This window comes from Macaca thibetana, chromosome 15 (assembly GCF_024542745.1).
Source record: "Macaca thibetana thibetana isolate TM-01 chromosome 15, ASM2454274v1, whole genome shotgun sequence".
NCBI lineage: Eukaryota > Metazoa > Chordata > Mammalia > Primates > Cercopithecidae > Macaca > Macaca thibetana.
In genome coordinates, this window is record NC_065592.1 from 58,996,259 (window position 1) to 59,014,734 (window position 18,476).

Below are 18,476 nucleotides of genomic sequence, written 5' to 3' on the forward strand. Positions count from 1 at the left end.
AGTGGTTTTGAAACAGCTTTCAGACTTTCTCTATGAAAGTCTAATAGTCCCATGAATTTGTTTCAGGACACTGCAAGGGACAAAGAGGATTGGTAAGGGGCCTAGTCCAGCTTTCAACTTGTATTAGATTTATACTATTGGACATCAGTATAAGATTTTGTTTGAAGACCAGTTTCATTAAAAATTTGCAACTCCCTTTTTTTATTTTGACTTCCATCTCTAGAGGCTCACAGATATAACCTCTAATATAATTTAGGGCATATTATAAATTACCTGTGTTTCTTAAGTGGGTCTGTATTTATTCATGCTGTATGTTCTAATTTCCACTAACTCCATCCTACCAGGCAGTATTGACACAGGAGGAGCTGCTGAATATTGTGTAGCTCCTGTCATGAAAATGTTTCTGGGTCCTTAGAATGCTTGCAAATTGTGTATGGTTGCCATGGACAATTTGCTGCCTGAAAAATCTTTTTTTAAGTCAGCTGAGAACCATTTTTAGTATCTCATTTTCCTTGTTACCTTCTTTGGAGTCTCTATCAAACAGATAAATCATCAAAGGGAAGATAACATTAAAGGAAACCATTAACAGAAGAAAAAGGGAAAAAAGAAAACCATAAATGACCTCCTCAGAAGTCAAGAGTTGATCAAGATCCTTTCAGCAGCCTAAGTAGCCACTTCTTTCTTAAGTACCTATAATGTGTATGTATGTATGTGTGTGTTTGTGAGTGTGTATGGGTGTGTTTCAAGACTTTAGTATTTGATCTTTTAAATGAAGTCAAGTGCACAACTTGAAAATGGGACTTGGAGGCAGTGAGTTAAATAAAAGCCTTGGTTTTCTTGTTCCCCACAGTACATCTGGAAGCCCATTGTTTTCTCAGCATAATTGAGAAGGGAAGGGATAAAGTCTTGTAATGTTTGCTTTTTACCCAGCCTCTTTACACTCTCACACTTGCTGATATGAACCCATCCGGGATTTTATAGTGTTTTTTCTCTCTCGAATGTTAAGTACAGCTAACACGCAACTTACACCAAAACTTAACTCCTTCAGATATTCAGTCTCATCAACTCAACATAGGGAGGAAAATTGTACATCAAGGGCCAAACCCACTTGGAGAAAAAGAGCTAAATATACATGTATCTGAGTTTGAAAAAAAATTATAGCTTTGATGAATTTGTGCTTGCTAAAAAGTTGAGGGGGGTGGGGAATGGAAAACTGTCATCATCTGAAAGGTGGAAAGTTATTTACCTTCTCAGTACAGATATTGGTCAATGACTAACACTCTGCAACACCTCTAGGTGACAGATCCGGGAGTCATGATTGCCTTCTCCTTCTCCCTTTCCTCCAGCATTATATTAGTGAGGAGTCTCCTGAGAAATAGTACCAATGATTAAATATATTAATAAGAAAGTGGTCTATATAAAAAATCTATGTATGTAAATATATATATATATAAATTATATATCTTATTGGTACATCTGAAAGCCCACTGTATTCTTAGCATAATTGGGAAGGGATAAAGCCTTGTAATGTTGGCTCTTTACCAAAGCTCTCTTACTGACATCAACCCATCCAGGGTATTATATTGTTTTTTTTTCTCCAGTGGGCTTCCAGATGTCTCTTTCTCTATCTATCTATCTATCTATCTATCTATCTATCTATCTATCTATCTATGGTTATTGTGAAAATTAAATGAGATCAGATGTGTGCAATAGTTATAGATAGACAGATAATTGTTGATAATTATTGGTTCATTATAAGGAATTGGTTCACATGATTACAGAGGCTGATATGGTTTGGCTCTGTGTCCCCACCCAAATCTCATCTCAAATTGTACTCCCATGATTCTCATGTGTTGTGGAGGGACCTGGTGGGAGATAATTTGAATCATGGAGGCAGTTTCCCCCATACTGGTCTCATAGTAGTGATTAAGTCTCATAAGATCTGATGGTTTTATCAGGAGTTTCTGCTTTTGTATCTTTCTCATTTTCTCCTGCCACCACTATGTAAAGAAGTGCCTTTTGCCTTACGTCATGATTCTGAGGCCTCCCAGACATGTGGAACTGTAAGTCCAGTTAAGCCTCTTTTTCTTCCCAGTGTCAGATACGTCTTTATCAGCAGTGTGAAAATGGACTAATACAGTAAATTGGTACCAGGAGAGTGGGGTGTTGCTGAAAAGATACTCGAAAATGTGGAAGCGACTTTGGAACTGGGTAACAGGCAGAGGTTGGAACAGTTTGGAGGACTCAGAAGCAGACAGGAAAATGTGGGAAAGTTTGGAACTTCCTAGAAACTTGTCGAATGGCTTTGACTAAAAGCCTGGTAGTGATATGGACAATAAGGTCCAGGCTGTGGTGGTCTTAGATGGAGATGAGGAACTTGTTGGGAACTGGGGCAAAGGTGACTCTTGTTATGTTTTAGTAAAGAGACTGGTAGCATTTTGCCCCTGCCCTAGAGATTTGTGAAACTTTAAACTTGAGAGAGATGATTTAGAGTATCTGACGGAAGAAATTTCTAAGCAGCAAAGCATTCAAGATGTGACTTGGGTGCTGTTAAAGGCATTCAGTTTTATAAGGGTAGCAGAGCAGCCTGACAATGCAATAGAAAAGAAAAACTCATTTTCTGAGGAGAAATTCAAGCTTGCTGCAGAAATTCGCATAAGTAACGAGGAACTGAAGGTTAATCCCCAAGACAATGGGGAAAACTTCTCCAGGGCATGTCAGAGGACTTCACAGCAGCCCCTCCCATCAGAGGCCCAGAGGCCTAGGAGAAAATGGTTTCGTGGGCCAGGCCCAGGATCCCCGTGCTGTGTGAAGTGTGCAGCCTAGGAACTTGGTGCCCTGTGTCCCAGCCACTCCAGCTATGGCTGAAAGGGGCCAAGGGAGAGCTGGGGCCGTGGCTTCAGAGGGTGCAAGCCTCAAGCATTGGCAGCTTCCATGTGGTGTTGAGCCTGCCAGTGCACAGAAGTCAAGAATTGAGGCTTGGGAACCTCCGTCTAGATTTCAGAGGATATATGGAAATGCCTGGATATCCAGACAGAAGCTTGCTGCAGGGTCAGGGTGCTCATGGTGAGCCTCTGCTAGGGCAGTGTGGAAGGGAAGTGTGGGGTCAGAGCCCTCACACAGAGTCCCTACTGGGCACTGCCTAGTGGGGCTGTGAGAAGAGGGTCACTGTCCTCCAGATGCCAGAATGGTAGATCCACTGACAGCTTGCACCTTTCACCTGGAAAAGCCACAGACACTCAATGCCAGCCTGTGAAAACAGCTTGGAGGGAGGCTGTACCCTGCAAAGCCACAGGGGTGGAGCTGCCCAAGACCATGAGAACCCACCTCTTGCATCAGCATGACCTGGATGTGAGACCTGGAGTCAAAGGAGATCATTTTGGAGCTTTAAAATTTGACTGCCCTGCTGGATTTTGGACTTGCATGGGCCCTGTAACCCCTTTGTTTTGGTCAATTTATCCCATTTGGAAAAGGCTGTACTTACCCAATACCTGTACCCCCATTGTATCTAGGAAGTAAGTAGCTTGCCTTTGATTTTGCCAGCTCACAGGCAGAAGGGACTTGTCTTGTCTCAGATGAGCCTTTGGACTGTGGACTTTTGGGTTAATGCTGAAATGAGTTAAGACTTTGGGAGACTTTTGTGAAGGCATGATTGGTTTTGAAATATGAGGACATGAGATTTGGAGGGTACAGGGGCAGAATGATATAGTTTGACTCTGTGTCCCCACCCAAATCTCATCTTGAACTGTACTGCCATAATTCCTGTGTGTTGTGGGAGGGACCTGGTGGGAGATAATTTGAATCATGGTAGCAGTTTCCCCCATACTATTCTGGTGGTAGTGATTAAGTCTCACAAGATCTGATGGTTTTATCAAGGGTTTCTCCTTTTGCATCTTCCCCATTTTCTCTTGCCACAGCTATGTAAGAAGTGCCTTTTGCTTCTCACCATGATTCTGACGCCTTCCCAGTCATGTGGAACTGTAAGTCCAATTAAACCTCTTTTTCTTCCCAGTCTTGGGTATGTCTTTATCAGCAGCATGAAAACGGACGGATACAGAGGCTGAGAAGTCCTATAATCAGCCACCAACAGGCTAGAGACCAGGAGAGCCAGTGGTGTAGTTCTAGTCCTTGTCCAAAGGCCTGAAAACCAGGAGAACTGATGGTATAAGTTCAGGTCTGAATTCAGGAGAAAATCAATGTCTCATCTTGAAGACAGGCAGAGATAGAAAATTCTCCCTTTCTCCACAGTTTTGTTCTATTTAATCCCTCGGTAGATTGGATGATGCCTACCCATATTGGGTTGGGCAACCTGCTTTGCTCAGTCTATGGACTCAAATGTTCATTTATCCAGAATACTCTCACAAACACACACAGAAATATTGTTTAACCAAGTATCTGGGCATCCCTTGTCCCAGCCAAGTTGACAAACAAAACTACCCATCACAAAAATTATAAGGCACTAAATCATGTGCACTCTGCTTTCCACTATCTGTTAAATCTATCTGTTCTCCTCTTCCATGGTGCCTCTTCTCTTAATTCAGTTCCCCAAATCCTCTCTCAATCTCTCTTTCTTTCTCTTTCTCTCTCTCTCTCTCCAGCTTCCTAAATTATATCCTTGCCCTTGTTTTGCTAATTTTCTACAGGGTGTGTTGTGGAAAATAATGCGGTGCAATGGCAAGAGAGCTGGTCTGAGACTCATAAGTCTTGTGAGTTGTTAGACCCAGTGCAAGTCATTCAGCCTTTCCCAGTTCCCAAGTTTCATTAAAGAAATAATTTATATGAAAGTTTTGTCACATAAATGACATAAATACATATCAAAATTTTGCAAACTGTGGAGAACTATACAAAGATAACATAAGAATGATATATAATTGTATATTGGTTATTTTCTGTGCTTTAAGAATGGAACCTGAAAGCGCCTAGACACCTCTTCGGATGCAGAATTTGAATCTTCTCATTCTGTCTTTCAGAGTTAGGGACATGCATTGAGTTATCTTGGAGAAGTTAAGTTTTATTTGTTCTTCGAAGAAGAAAGAGTATATTATATATGCTCAATGTACCAATTTTTATAACCATTTTATGCAAGCATTATATTCTAGAGTCGCAGGAGTGCATGGTGCTTAAAAATATGGACTTGGAGACAGACTTCCTGGCTTCGATCTAGTAACTGGCCTTAAGATTTTGGTTCAGTGCACTAACTAAGCCAAGTTTTAGTTTCTTCAACTTCAAAATAAAGATATCATTTTCTTAGGGTTATGGTAAAAATTAAATAAGATCGGGTGTGTGCAACAGTTATAAATATCAGCCCCAAAACTGAGGTGTGTAGGAGGTAGAAATTTATTTTAATAAATCAATTTAATTTGTTTTTAGACCTCCCACTCCACCTAGCTGTTGTGTAAATTAACCTCAGCCTTTTGTAGATTACCTCTCTACTCTCAGAGTTGTTCCAGGTTCTAGACCACTGCTCTTAATATAAGGTGAATCGTATATGTAACTTTCAATTTTCTAGAAGCCACATTTTAAAAACTTAGAAGAAAGATATGAATTTAATTTTGATGATATATTTTGTTTAACTCAATATATTTAAATATGATCAATTCAACATATAGTCAATATCAAAAATTAATGAGGTATATTACATTAATTATTTTGTATGAAGTCATTGAAGGCTGGTATATATTTTACATTCTTAGCACATTACAATTCAGACTAGTCACATTTCACATGCTCAGTGGCACATGTGGCTCATGGCTAATGTATTGTTCCAGACCCTTAGATAACAGCCAGTTGTTTGGGAAGGAGGAAGGGAATGTGGGATCACAATGGTTACTGCTGAGACCCTTCCCTCCCCTCACCCACATTTCTCCTTCTGCTTTGACTTTCTAATTAAATTAGGTGAAAGAAAAGAGAGACATACAGAGGAAAACAAAAATTACTATCTCAAAACATCATCTCATCACATGTACTTACTTCAGTGCTTAGTGTTACCGTACAAAAATGATCAACTAATCAATGTTAACAATCATTATTATAACTAAAGTCTTTTTCATATTATCATAGCTCTCATTTGAGGTTCATTTCTTTATTAATATATTCCTCCAGACTTACAATGCATAGTTTTCCAGAATAAGGTAAAGAAGCTCTTAATCTAGCATAACTCTGCTTTATGACATAAGCCTTCTTTGTTCAGAGGAAACAACTAGAGAAAGAGACAATTTTATTTATGCAATGAGTCATTGTTCATTAGAAAATAAAGACATTAAAAATAGCATTCCTCACAAGTATTCCTTTAAATTCCTTTTAGAACTCACTTTTAGGGGTTATTCTGTGCTATTTTTAAATACACAGAAGAATTAGAATAAAATGTATTTGATCTTAGAAACCCAGACGTCATGTTGTGTTGGTCTTTCGTATCTTTGCATTTCCCACATTTCTTTTGTGGATCTCTAAGTTAAGGGAGACTCAAATGAAATAATTACACATAAGGCTGTTAGAAGTCTTTAGAGACAGGTCTATCACGTAGTACGTACCCAATATTAATCAAGTGCTGCTCAGACACTATCTTTTTTTAATTACCGCAACAATCCTATGACAAGAAAACCAAGATTCAGGAAGAGTAAGTAAGTAGTCCAGGGGCATACAGATGGTAAATGAAAGAGACAGTGATCTAGCCCAGGTAGCCTGACTCCAAAGCCCACACCATCCATTAGGCTCTACACTCTCCCTGGGCTCTGCTACCCAAAGTGTAAGAGGCAGAGAGCCTTTATCAACTCAGTTCACTTGGAGGCTCTGAGTAGCAGGTTTATATACTTTGATTAACACAAACTGATGAAATTGTTACTTGATATATGCAACTTCTTTACTGGGTATGCTCTCTTAAAGTACAGATGTATATATACCATGCTTGTATAGTATCTATATATCTAAATCACCTATATTTATATTTATATTCTCCCTTGCTGATGAAAAGGTAAGGAAACTCAATTTGACTTCCACTTGTAGTAATGATGATAAGGTCATTTGGATTAATTCTTTTGCACACTGGAACTACAAACAGCAAGAAAATTAATAAACAGACGTTCACAGCAGCCTAGATGAATTGCTCAGACATACATTGAGTAAAAAAAGTCAGACACAAAAAATATAAACTGTATGATTCTACTTATATATAAACAAAACTAAACTATTGTGTTTAGCGATGTATGTTTAGATGGGAAAACAATAAAGAAAAGCAAGAACCTGAGTATCAGCAAAGTCATGGTTGCAATTCTCTTAAGGGAAAACAGGATATTATGAAGGGAGGGGTCACAAGGTGGGGCTTCTACAGAGTGTCAACTTTCTATTTCTTGATCTGGGTAATGGTTACACAGCTTTTTGCTTTATAATAGTTTTTTAAGCTGACATTTAAGTTCTCTCTATGTATTATAACTAGCAATAAAAATGTTTGGAATGAAAAGTCAGGAAAGTAATACAACTATTAAGTAGTGAAGAATCCCACAATAGTGATGACATCTATACAGTGATGAATATAAATTAAGGTTTCTCAGTCGTCATTGGGTCAGGAGGACCCCTTACAACAGAAGCACTAAGGAGAATTTTAAAGGTGCAAGTTCCCATGATGTTTTCATACTAGATTTTTATTCATTTATTCACCATTATTTATTGAGTACCAGTTACATTCCAGGTACTGTAGGTGCTGAGGATACCACAGTGAACAAAATGACAAATCCTTACTCCTGTGGAGCTTATAGTTTAATAAGGCTTTAGAAGGAATCTCCATTTTTACAAGATTCCTGTGTGATTCTTAAAATGAGAACAACTGGCCTATGCACTAAGCTTTTCTTAAATCATTCCCAGTCCGCACTTGAAAGATTCATGTGAATAAAGTTAGAATTTAAAGAAAACTCGTCTCTATCACATCACAGAAAATCTAAAGCACTTTTGTGTAAGTTTAAAAATTTTGTTATAACAATTTAATAATTTAAATAGAACCACCTTCAGGAACATAGATACACAAACAAAAACTAGAGCAATTTAATTGAATGGTATATTTAAATGCATCAGATTCTTTAAAATCCTCCAGAATCAACTCAAGTTCATGGATATGAAAAGGTAATTTTGAAGTACTACAGACAAGAGTAAAATAGACAAAGTCATTACTTTGCGTTGACCAATAAGACAACAGCCTGTGGTTACATTAGACATTTACAAGAATACTTCTAAGAAATATTAGAGTGAAAAGTCATTAAAAAGGAACATAAATTATTTCATAAGGATACATTTATAGCTAACAATTTATTTGGTTCTCCAAGGCTTACTTATTTTTACTTTAGAATACCAAACACAAGTTGAGTGTTCAGAATAAGAAATTAGTTAATGGGTACAATGTATGTTATTCAGGTGCCGAATACCCTAAAAAGCCTCGCTTGGCCAATATGCAATCTATGCATGTAACAAAATTGCAAAAAACAAAATAAATGAACAAAAGTAAATAAATAAAATTATTTAGCTAATACAGGCAAAAGAAGAAAGACCTGTGGAGAAAATAATTCTTTTTCTGATCATTCTTCGAAACTTCAGGTCCCACTTCCCTGTCATTAATCTTTTGAGATTTAAAATTATTCCAGCCCCATCATTCTCATCCTGTGTGTATTTTGTGTGTACGTGTGTGTGTTTTCTTAGCGTAAATGGAACTTTTGTAACCAAGTCGTTCTTTAAAGATGCAATAAAGAAACTTCCCTGGTTCTGTTTTAATTCCTTCTCCATGACTTAGCTTGGACAGCTAAAATTTTATTCAGGGGATACAAGAGCTTATTGAAGTTCAAGTAGTACTCCTAATCTCTAAAAAAAGAATCTAAGTGTCATTAACAAGATAAATAAAACAACAATCATATCAACAAAACCCAACAAAGATATGAGATCACTTTATTTAAAAATCTCTTATTTACTGTAAAGAACCTTCTTGTTATAAAATGATAGAACTGAATATAACATAGATCCCAGGTCTCAACTCCCATTCATTTACTCATGCATGCACGTATTCATTCATTCAATGTGCCAGACACTCTTCTAAGTCCTGGGGATTCATCTGTAAACAAAACAGGAAAAATTTCCTGGCCAGATGATGGTTACATTCTGACTCTGTGTATGTAAAGGGGAAGTGGGAAGGCAGATCATAAACAAAATTTAAAAGTAGGCTATTTAGGAAATTAGAGTATAATAATTGCTATAGATAAAAATAAAGCAGACTTTGAAAGAGGGAGTTGTGGGTAAGAATAAGATTTGAAATTCTACATAGACTGGTTAGAGAAGCCCTCAAGGAGAAAGTGACATTTCTGTAAAAACTTGTAAGAGGTGAGAGAGTGAACTGCTATGATGTCTGGGAGCAGAGCATTCCAGACATGGGTATTCAGATTTGCAAGAGCCAGGGCCTGGGGTGGAAGCATGTAGTTGGTCACTTCTCAGAACCTCAGTTGTAAAATGAGCATATTAATTCACCTCCCTACCTTCACTCTCGAGTGATTCCAAAGGTTATATGAGGTAATGGAGTTAGTCATGGATGTGAAATCTGACACACAGAATTTCCAAGTTTAAAATTACCAGTCATTTGTTTAACATCTAATATATACCAAATACTGAGTATATAACTATAAACAAAAACTGCTTTATGATATGAAGGAAATTATAATCTTATTTTAGAGACAATGGTCAGGGGATAATTTTAACACGTGGTATTTTCTATAATAAATTTAGGGAATTATGGGAAGTAGAAAGAGTAGAAAATATAATCCACATTTTTTGGATGAGAAAACTGAAATAGAGATACTAATTGATGGAGCAAAATACAGTGTATGTGTTTTGAACCCTGGTTTTCTGACCTATGCTTGCATCAAATCCCTCGAGTATAATCATCTCCTAGGCTAGCAGGTGTGAACAAGTGAGGCCTAGGACGAAACTTATTATTCCTCATTGCTCCTGCTACCATTTTACCCGTTGCAGCATCACTCTGAGGCTGATCAAGAAAGAAACATAGCCAACTACTTGGCACATGGGCCTTTAATCTGGGAACTTAAGATAAGCTTTCTTCCCCAGATCCTGCAGAGCCAGGGAGTGTAACTAAAAGTTGTCCGTGGGGTTTGAGTGGGACGGGGATGGATAGAGCAGTCAGGATGTGGGAAATGAAAATAATCACAGCTTTCACTTGTTTTTTCACATCTGTTTTCCCTTTTGATCCTTGCAACAGTCTCACTAATTAAGCAGGAGTTGTTAGTTCTATAAAAACAAAACAAAACAAAAACAAACAAACAAACAAAACCTGCTCAAAGACTGTAAGCACTTTGCTCAAGGTCTTATGGTTAGGAAGTGGGAGAAACAGAACTGAAACCCAGATTTCTATCTCCCAACTCCATTGTTCTTTCATTGATTCTATTTGCATTGGAAAAGGGGGAGCTAAGGAATAGGATATTGAGGACTCTGGGTCTAGATTCCTTCAAAGGTAAAATGGAAGGGGAGGAGCCATGGGCTAGATGATATCATGGATGCCTTTGCATAGGCTGTAACTTCTGCTAGAATGCCCTCCCCACTCCTCTTCCTCTATACAGGGACGCTAATATGCTTCTTACGAAAATAAACTGTACATTTTGGAGCAGTTTCAGATTAACAGAATTATTGAAAGACAGCTCAAAGAGTTCCCATATATTCACATCCAACTTCCCCTATTATTAAGATCTCACATTAGTATGGTAATGTGAGATAATTTGTCACAATTCATGAACCAATATTGATAATTTTTATTAATTAAAGTCCATATTTTATCAAGATGTTCTCATTTTTTTCCTGGTATTCTTTTTCTGTTCCAGGTTCCCATCCAGGATACCACATTACGTTTAATAGTCACATTTCCATAGGCTCCTGTTTCCCTGACTTTCCTAATTTTCGATGACCTTGGTAGTTTTTAGGATTATGGTGACGCATTTTGTAGAACTTCTTTCACTGAGATTTGGCTGATGGTTTTCTTGTGATTAGGTGGGGATTACGTGTTTTTGGAAAAAAGACCAGAGAGGTAGAGCATTATTCTAGTCATATCAAGGGTATATGCTATCAATATGGCTTATCACTTTTGATGTTAACACTGATCACAAACAAACAAACCAACAAAAACAATAACCTTTACGTATATTCCCAAGTCTGTCTGTCTGTTTCACTTCCTGTTTTTCCTCTCTCTTCTCTGATGTCATTGGAAAAATTAAGCCAGGTGTGGTGGCTGGCACCTGTAGTTACATCTATTCTAGAGGGTGAGATGGGAGGATCACTTGAGCGCAGGAGTTCGAGGCTATAGTGAGCTATAATTGTGCCACTACACTCCAAGACGACACTTTGTCCAGGATGACAAAGCAAAACCTTGTGTCTACAAAGAAAAAAATGTATATGAAAGAGTCCTATTGTTGGAAAAATTTAAAAAAAATGAAAATTGGATAAGAAACAATCAGAAAAAGAAATATCTCAAAAGAAGGTTGTTTTTTAAATTGCATCAGAAAGTTTCAGAAATATATGTAATTTATGCAGATCTATGCACACAAATTGACAGAATTATGATGGGGAAAATAATTTATATTTTTTATCCCTGAGTATACTTCACATGTGTTTACTTCAAACATACTGTGTCAAATAACTAAAGGCAGATTTAAGAACTTAAGAAGAAAAGAAATTTTCAATTGAAATCTAAGGACAAGGATAATTACACATCATTCAGTAAAATCAGAATGGAATTGATCCTCTCCTGAAAATCAGCCAAGGGCTTTTCCAATCAACATCTAAATTTCATTCAGAGTTAGTTTGTTGCACTTACCTCCTTTTTCCATTACAAATCTACTTGTATGGAAAATTCAACTTAATATTGACTTTTCTATTTGTAATGAAATTTGAGTGAGTTCTTAAGAAAAAAAAGCTGAAATTAAGCTTCTCTTACACTGTTCATGTGTCATTCATAATGAATTTGGGAATCAGAGTGCTCTCCACAAATTACAAACGTCTATTTACATTGCATTGAGACTTTCTTAAATGGCTACAACCATAAAATAATTATTTTGGCAGGAGACAAATATATGGACATTAATATCAAAGCATAACTATACCTGGTTGAACTTAAGGTCTCAATGAACATTTATGCCATCTACACTAGTCTTCACAAGTTAAAAACTCAAGAGTGTTTTCTTTCTTTCAACACTTACGGTCCTGAAAGAGTTTGCTCAGGATTGTGACATCCTAGATTGAAAAGGAACCCTAAAAGGCAGTGTGGGGCTGGGAGCGGTGGTTCACATCTGAAATCCCAGCACTTTGGGAAGACGAGAGGGCATATCACTTGAGGTCAGGAGTTCGAGACAGGCCTAGCAGCATGACAAAACCGCCTCTCTACTAAAATCATAAAAATTAGCTAGGCGTGGTGGTGGGCACCTGTAATCCCAGCTACTCCAGAGGCTGAGGCAGGAGAATCACTTGAACCCCTGAGGCGATGTTGCAGTGAGCTGAGGTTGTACCACTGCACTCCAGCCTGGGTGACAGAGCCAGACTTTGTCTCAAAAAAAAAAAAAAAAAAAAAAAAAAAGTCAGTTTGGCTTAATGGAAGGTGCAAAATAGATGGATCCTGCTTCTCTGCCTCTACTTCTAATAAGGGGAATGACCTGGAATTACTCAGTTAGGAGCTATAGATTTTCTTTCTGTAAAGTGACCGATAGTACCAGGTGGTCTCTAAGGCTTCATTTTGCTTCAACATTTTTTGACTATAGAGCATCATTTCTAAACACTTAACGCCAAAACCATAAACTGTTCACAAAACATCTTTCTATAAAGATTTCTGGGCACACGTTCTCAGAAATTCCCTGTATATAATTAAATTATGGCCTTTTGTTAATAAATTAATAGTTAATTATGTTGATGTGGCCACAACAATGCTGAATTAAATTTGGCTTGTGCCTATGAAGGTATTTATCTAGTCAGAGTGATGATTTTCAAATAAATGCCTTACTGAGAATATGATTATTCCCACTCAAAAATGAAATGAAAAAAATCAATCTCCCTAATTTCTTTTGTGAAATAACTTGGTTGCTTGCATTATTTGGAAAGTTGAGCACCATATGAAATTGCCTCTGACTGCACAATTTCCTCTGTAGGTAATATAAATTCATAGGGTATTCCAAGACTGACATACTCATAGTTACTCATTTGAGGGAATAGAGTTGTGCATACCTGCACATCATAGAAAAACACCCACATATACAAAGACTGCATTTTACCAAGACCTGAAATGCAAAAATAAAAGAGCTAGAATGCCTTCTTACCACCTCCACCCTAACCACACCTTCCTGCCCTAAGCCTATTGCCCAAACCTGGCTATGCCCCAACCACTGCCTCTTTGAAATTTGAAAAGATGTGGAGAGGAAAAGGTGAGTGAAAGAATAAGTTTAGAAAGAGAAACTTGTGAAAAATAGAGAAGAGCAGGAAATTCAGTTGGGTGGGGCTTTCTGGAGTGAATTGTTGTCATTTGGAAATGTAAGACAGCGATTAAGCCTGTAAAAACAACTAGGATTTTGCTCATTCTCATATTTCCTTTCCTGTGCTGAAACACTAAGTGAAGGTTGAACAATTCAGCTGAATTAGACAAATAAGAGTTGTTTTAAAGACATTGAATACATTTTTGCAACAACCAGTGGTAGTTCAAGAAATTCAATGAAATGCTTTGGTTTGATCATTTGGTTTGGACCTCTTAAAATAGGTAACTGTCAATTTAATTTTCTTTTCCTTATACCTCCCAGATTGTGCTTCATCGCTACAGAAAGATCAAGAGTTCACTTCCATATGGCCTCTCTTGGAACTATCTTAATTCTTCCTTTCTTTCCCTTTGACTCTTTGGACTTTGCTCTTAGAGTGTGTTTGCTGAGTCTTTTTAGCCCTTGCATCTGCTTTGAAGCCATGCAGCCTGCTGAGTCTTTTGAAAGAACAGGTAAGTTCAAAGACAGAACCCAAGAAAAACCAATAACAAGGAAGGGAAGGTGGTATCTAAAGAAAGCACTTGTGTCAGGATGTAGCCAATCAGGACTTCAATAATCTGACAAACTTGCGTAGACAGGGCAGATGGAGATGTTAATTTGACAGCTGAGAGTTGGGGAAATGTGCTGATGTGCTATAGTTCCTGAGGAGATAAAGCAAAATGAGAATGATACAGGTCTAGAGCAAAGCCAATTGCTGCTCCAGTGTTAAGGCCAAAATGTGTTGGTCTGGAGGGTCAACATAGTTTGCATCTATAAAGAATCTATGAAGCAAACATTTGAGCCACTTATTTGGTTTTAGTCACTTTTAAGCAGATAAGCAATAGTAATTAAATTCTCAAAACCATAGCTTGGTTTGTAACTGCAGACTTCCCTTGATACAAATATGGTTCATTTCTTCGTTTTTCATTCTGAAAAGTAAAGAAAAACTTAGACAAGGAAGAACTTGTACCTTGCCAAAAGCACATAGTTCTAGGGCATTTATAATTAATAATCAAGCTACAATTTCTGTAAGAGCAAAGAGGGCCATCTATTACATTAGCATGTACAAACAATTTAGTTTTATTCATCTGAGTTGAGCCAAGATGTTTGTCATACATCAGCAGCCTTGTCAGCATTGCAGAAGTATAAAAGTGAAAAATTTACCGGCATCAGCATTGATTCACTCACCCCTCATGTGGTGACTAAATTAATGAGTATCTCTATATCTACCAAAAGAATCAGAGTTAGAGGTTGCAACAGCTGAAAAATATCTCAGTTGAAAGTGGTGGAAAAGGAATTTGATTTAATTTTATGACCACAGACATTGAAAATTTACATATGTAATGCATTGTAGTGGCAACAGGCATCTAGAGTAAATAATACCTTCCTTTAAGCAATTTATGGAAGAAACAGTCACGTACGTGACTATAATGTGAGATATTGAAATAAAGGTTAGATGGAGGCACATCATAATAAGTCAGGAGAGAATTAGTTCCTGAGTCCCAAATAGGTGTGAGTTATAATCATGTCGCCACTATTTATTATCAGTTTGAACCTGGGTAAGTTACTTAAACTCTTGAAACCTCATCTTCCTTATCTGTAAAATGGAGCTTATGAGAATTGTTTTATATGGTTGTTATAAAGATTAAATTGGATGTATACATACAGTGTTAAGTTAGGATTCTTCCCAGAACTAGTGTTACAGAAAGAGGTTCGGATCCAGACCCCAAGAGAGGGTTCTTGGATCTCGCACAAGAATTTAGGGCGAGTCTGCAGGGTAAAGAAAAGGTAAGCTTATTAAGAAAGCAAAGGAATAAAAGAAAGACTACTCCACAGATAGAGCAGCCCCAAGGGCTGCTGGTTGCCATTTTAATGGTTATTTCTTGATTATATGCTAAACAAGGGGTGGATTATTCACGCCTCCCCTTTCTAAACCATATAGGTAACTTCCTGACATTGCCATGGCATTGGTAAACTGTCATGGCGCTGGTGGGAGTGTAGCAGTGAGGACAACCAGAGATCACTCTCGTTGCCATCTTGGTTTTGGTGGGTTTTAGCTGGCTTTTTTACTGCAACCTGTTTTATCAGCAAAGTCTTTATAACTTGTATCTTGTGCTGACCTGCTATCTCATCCTGTGGCTTAGAATGCCTTAACTGTCTGGAAATACAGCCCAGTAAGTATCAGCCCCATTTTATCCAGCCCCTATTGAAGATGGACTTGCTCTGGTTCATAGGCCTCTGACACTAGAAACAATTAATTCTGATGAAAAAATCAGAGATGGTATCACAGTGGAAGCTATAAAACTTTAATTTACAGAACAAAATTAGTAGACACACAAAGTTATTGAAGGATGTGGATGTTTGAGTAGTGTGGAATAGTCTAATGTGACCGAACTAGAGAACATAGGAAGAAGGTTTGAAACCCCAGAGCACAGAAAATTAATTAGTGGTAAGACAAGTAAAGAAAAGAAAAAAAAGAAAGGAAGAAAAAAAAAACAGAAAAGAATCACTTTTATAAGGCAATGCTGAAGAGATGGAGTAACATGATTGCCATATTTTAGAAATATAGGTAGCTATGAAAAGGATGACTAACTGTAAACACTTAGGAGACTACTAAATAGCCTTTGTAAATGATAATGAGGAAATACATTTGGGCCATAATTGTAAAGTAGATATAAGAAAGTGGATATAAGAAAGGATTCTATGATAGAATTTGCAAAAAAAAAAAAAAAATTCTCATGTTTGGGGGACCAAAACTCGTAAGATTTAGATGCACTCCATCAAGACTTTTTCCTTTCTTAAGGTTTAGAGATTATTAATAATACTGTTCATTATTATAGTTGACTATTAGTTTTAACAAACTAATTCTAAGGTAATAATATCCTTGCTCATAAATTGTTTGCTAACTGGGCTGCAGATTTAATAATATATACATAAAGTCTGTGTTTGCAGTTGTTTGGTCTCAGGGCAGTGGTCTTAGGCTGGCATGTATCAAAATCATCTGGAGAGCTTGTTAAAACACAGACTGCTATGTGTGTGTCCAGAGTTTCTGATTTGATAGGTCTGGGGTGATACACAAGAATATGCTGCTCTAGAGACAATCCTTTGAGAACCACTGGTTTAATACATACTATATAAAAGCTTGTCCCATTGATTAAGGTCTAGTGGGTTTCCTCTGGGCAAAAGCTAATTAAATTAGTCCACTGGGGAGAATGGGAAAAGTATTTCAGTCTCTTCTCTAAGAAAATTAATCACAGGATTAGCCTGTGCCTTTCCTGATACTGGAGTGGTAGCCCAGAAATTCCCTTCAGAATTTCAGTTTGTAGGTTTTGGTTATTAAACTCTCATTTGCCCCAATCTTAAATGAGCCATATTAATTCCAGTCTTAAGAGCTTAGGACAACTTGGACAACTAAAAGTTTCCACATTAAAGTTTCCACATTTTCATGTAGATAATATCCAGTTATTCGGGGGGGTGGGTACAATATTAGATAGGATAAAATTTCATGTCAGATTCTTTAACTGGACTCTGTCTTGTGGTAATTTGAAATTTCCATCTCATTGCAAAGAAAATAATAAGAGAATGGTTTAGCATCAAAGGAAAAACACAAATGAAGAATAAGGAGAGGAGAAGGACAGGAGGAGGAGAAACAAGATAGAGTCAATATTGCTAATTTTCCATTTCTTAAAACAATTGAATATGGTGTGTAGGGTAGAACTCTGTGTCAGAGATGACTGCCAGGTTTTGTCTTGGATGACTGGTGGACATAGCTATCAACTAAGATAGGAAACCCTAGAAGGGGAGCAGATCTTGCCGGGAAGTTAATGAAGTTAAATTTACATAGTCAAAGAGATTTTCAACTCGAGATCTTCCACAGACATTACAGATTTGGTGCTTAGAGATAAAATCAAGTTTGGGATGTAGACTTTGGGACTTGTCTGCATACAAATAATACTAATACCTATGGGGTTGGATAAACTTGCCTAGGAAGAGATCATAGGATAGAGAGAAAGCAAAGGAATCTTGTTTTTAATTTGCTAAGGAAAGTATATACTATTTCAGTTTCTTTTTTTTTTTTTTTTTTTTCTGAAAATAAGTATAGGAAGGGTTTGGATACCTTGAAGTGTAAAAACTTTATTGCTATGTGTCCAAGTCCATTACTGCTACAACAGAATGCCACAGACTTGATAATTTGTAAAGAAGAGAAGTTCATTAGGTTTATGGTTCTGGAGGCTGGGAAGTTCAAGACCATGGTCCTGGTATCTGGTGAGTGTCATCTCATGGTAGAAAAGTGGAGGGCAAGACAGCATGTGTGAGAGAGAGTGTGAGGAGCCAGCCTTGCTTTTATAACAAACTGTTCTCAGGATAACTGATTCCCTCTTATGATAAACACATTAATCCATTCATAAGGGTTTCACCCTCATGACCCAATACCTGTTATTAGGCTCTCCTCCTTGCACTGTTACATTGAGGATTAAGTTTTCAACATATTATTTTCGGGGACACATTCAAACCATATCATTAGGGTAATACTATGGGCATTTAAGGACTATCACTAAATTTTGGAAGACTTCAGCATGTTAACATTGATGGTTTACCATGAAATGACTCTTGAAGCTAATATCAGAGAAAGAAAAATTGGACTAAGTAAACTGATTCCCATTGTGATATTTCTTACCACATATTTTAAAGTTCTTTATAGATTAGTAGGATATTCAACGTAAAATCATCCACTTTCTAGGCAATTGAATATTTCTCAAACATTTAAAATTATTTAACAAGACCTCAAATTGTTGGATTAGCTCTGTAGTGAAATCAGATTATGTTATTAGAAACAATGACTTGACGACTTGACGCTTTTTATGTCTAGGACTTTGCTACATTTTCAACCTGCATACCATGGAAAGAATCACAGAATATAAAAGCTGAAGTTGACTGTAAAGATGACTC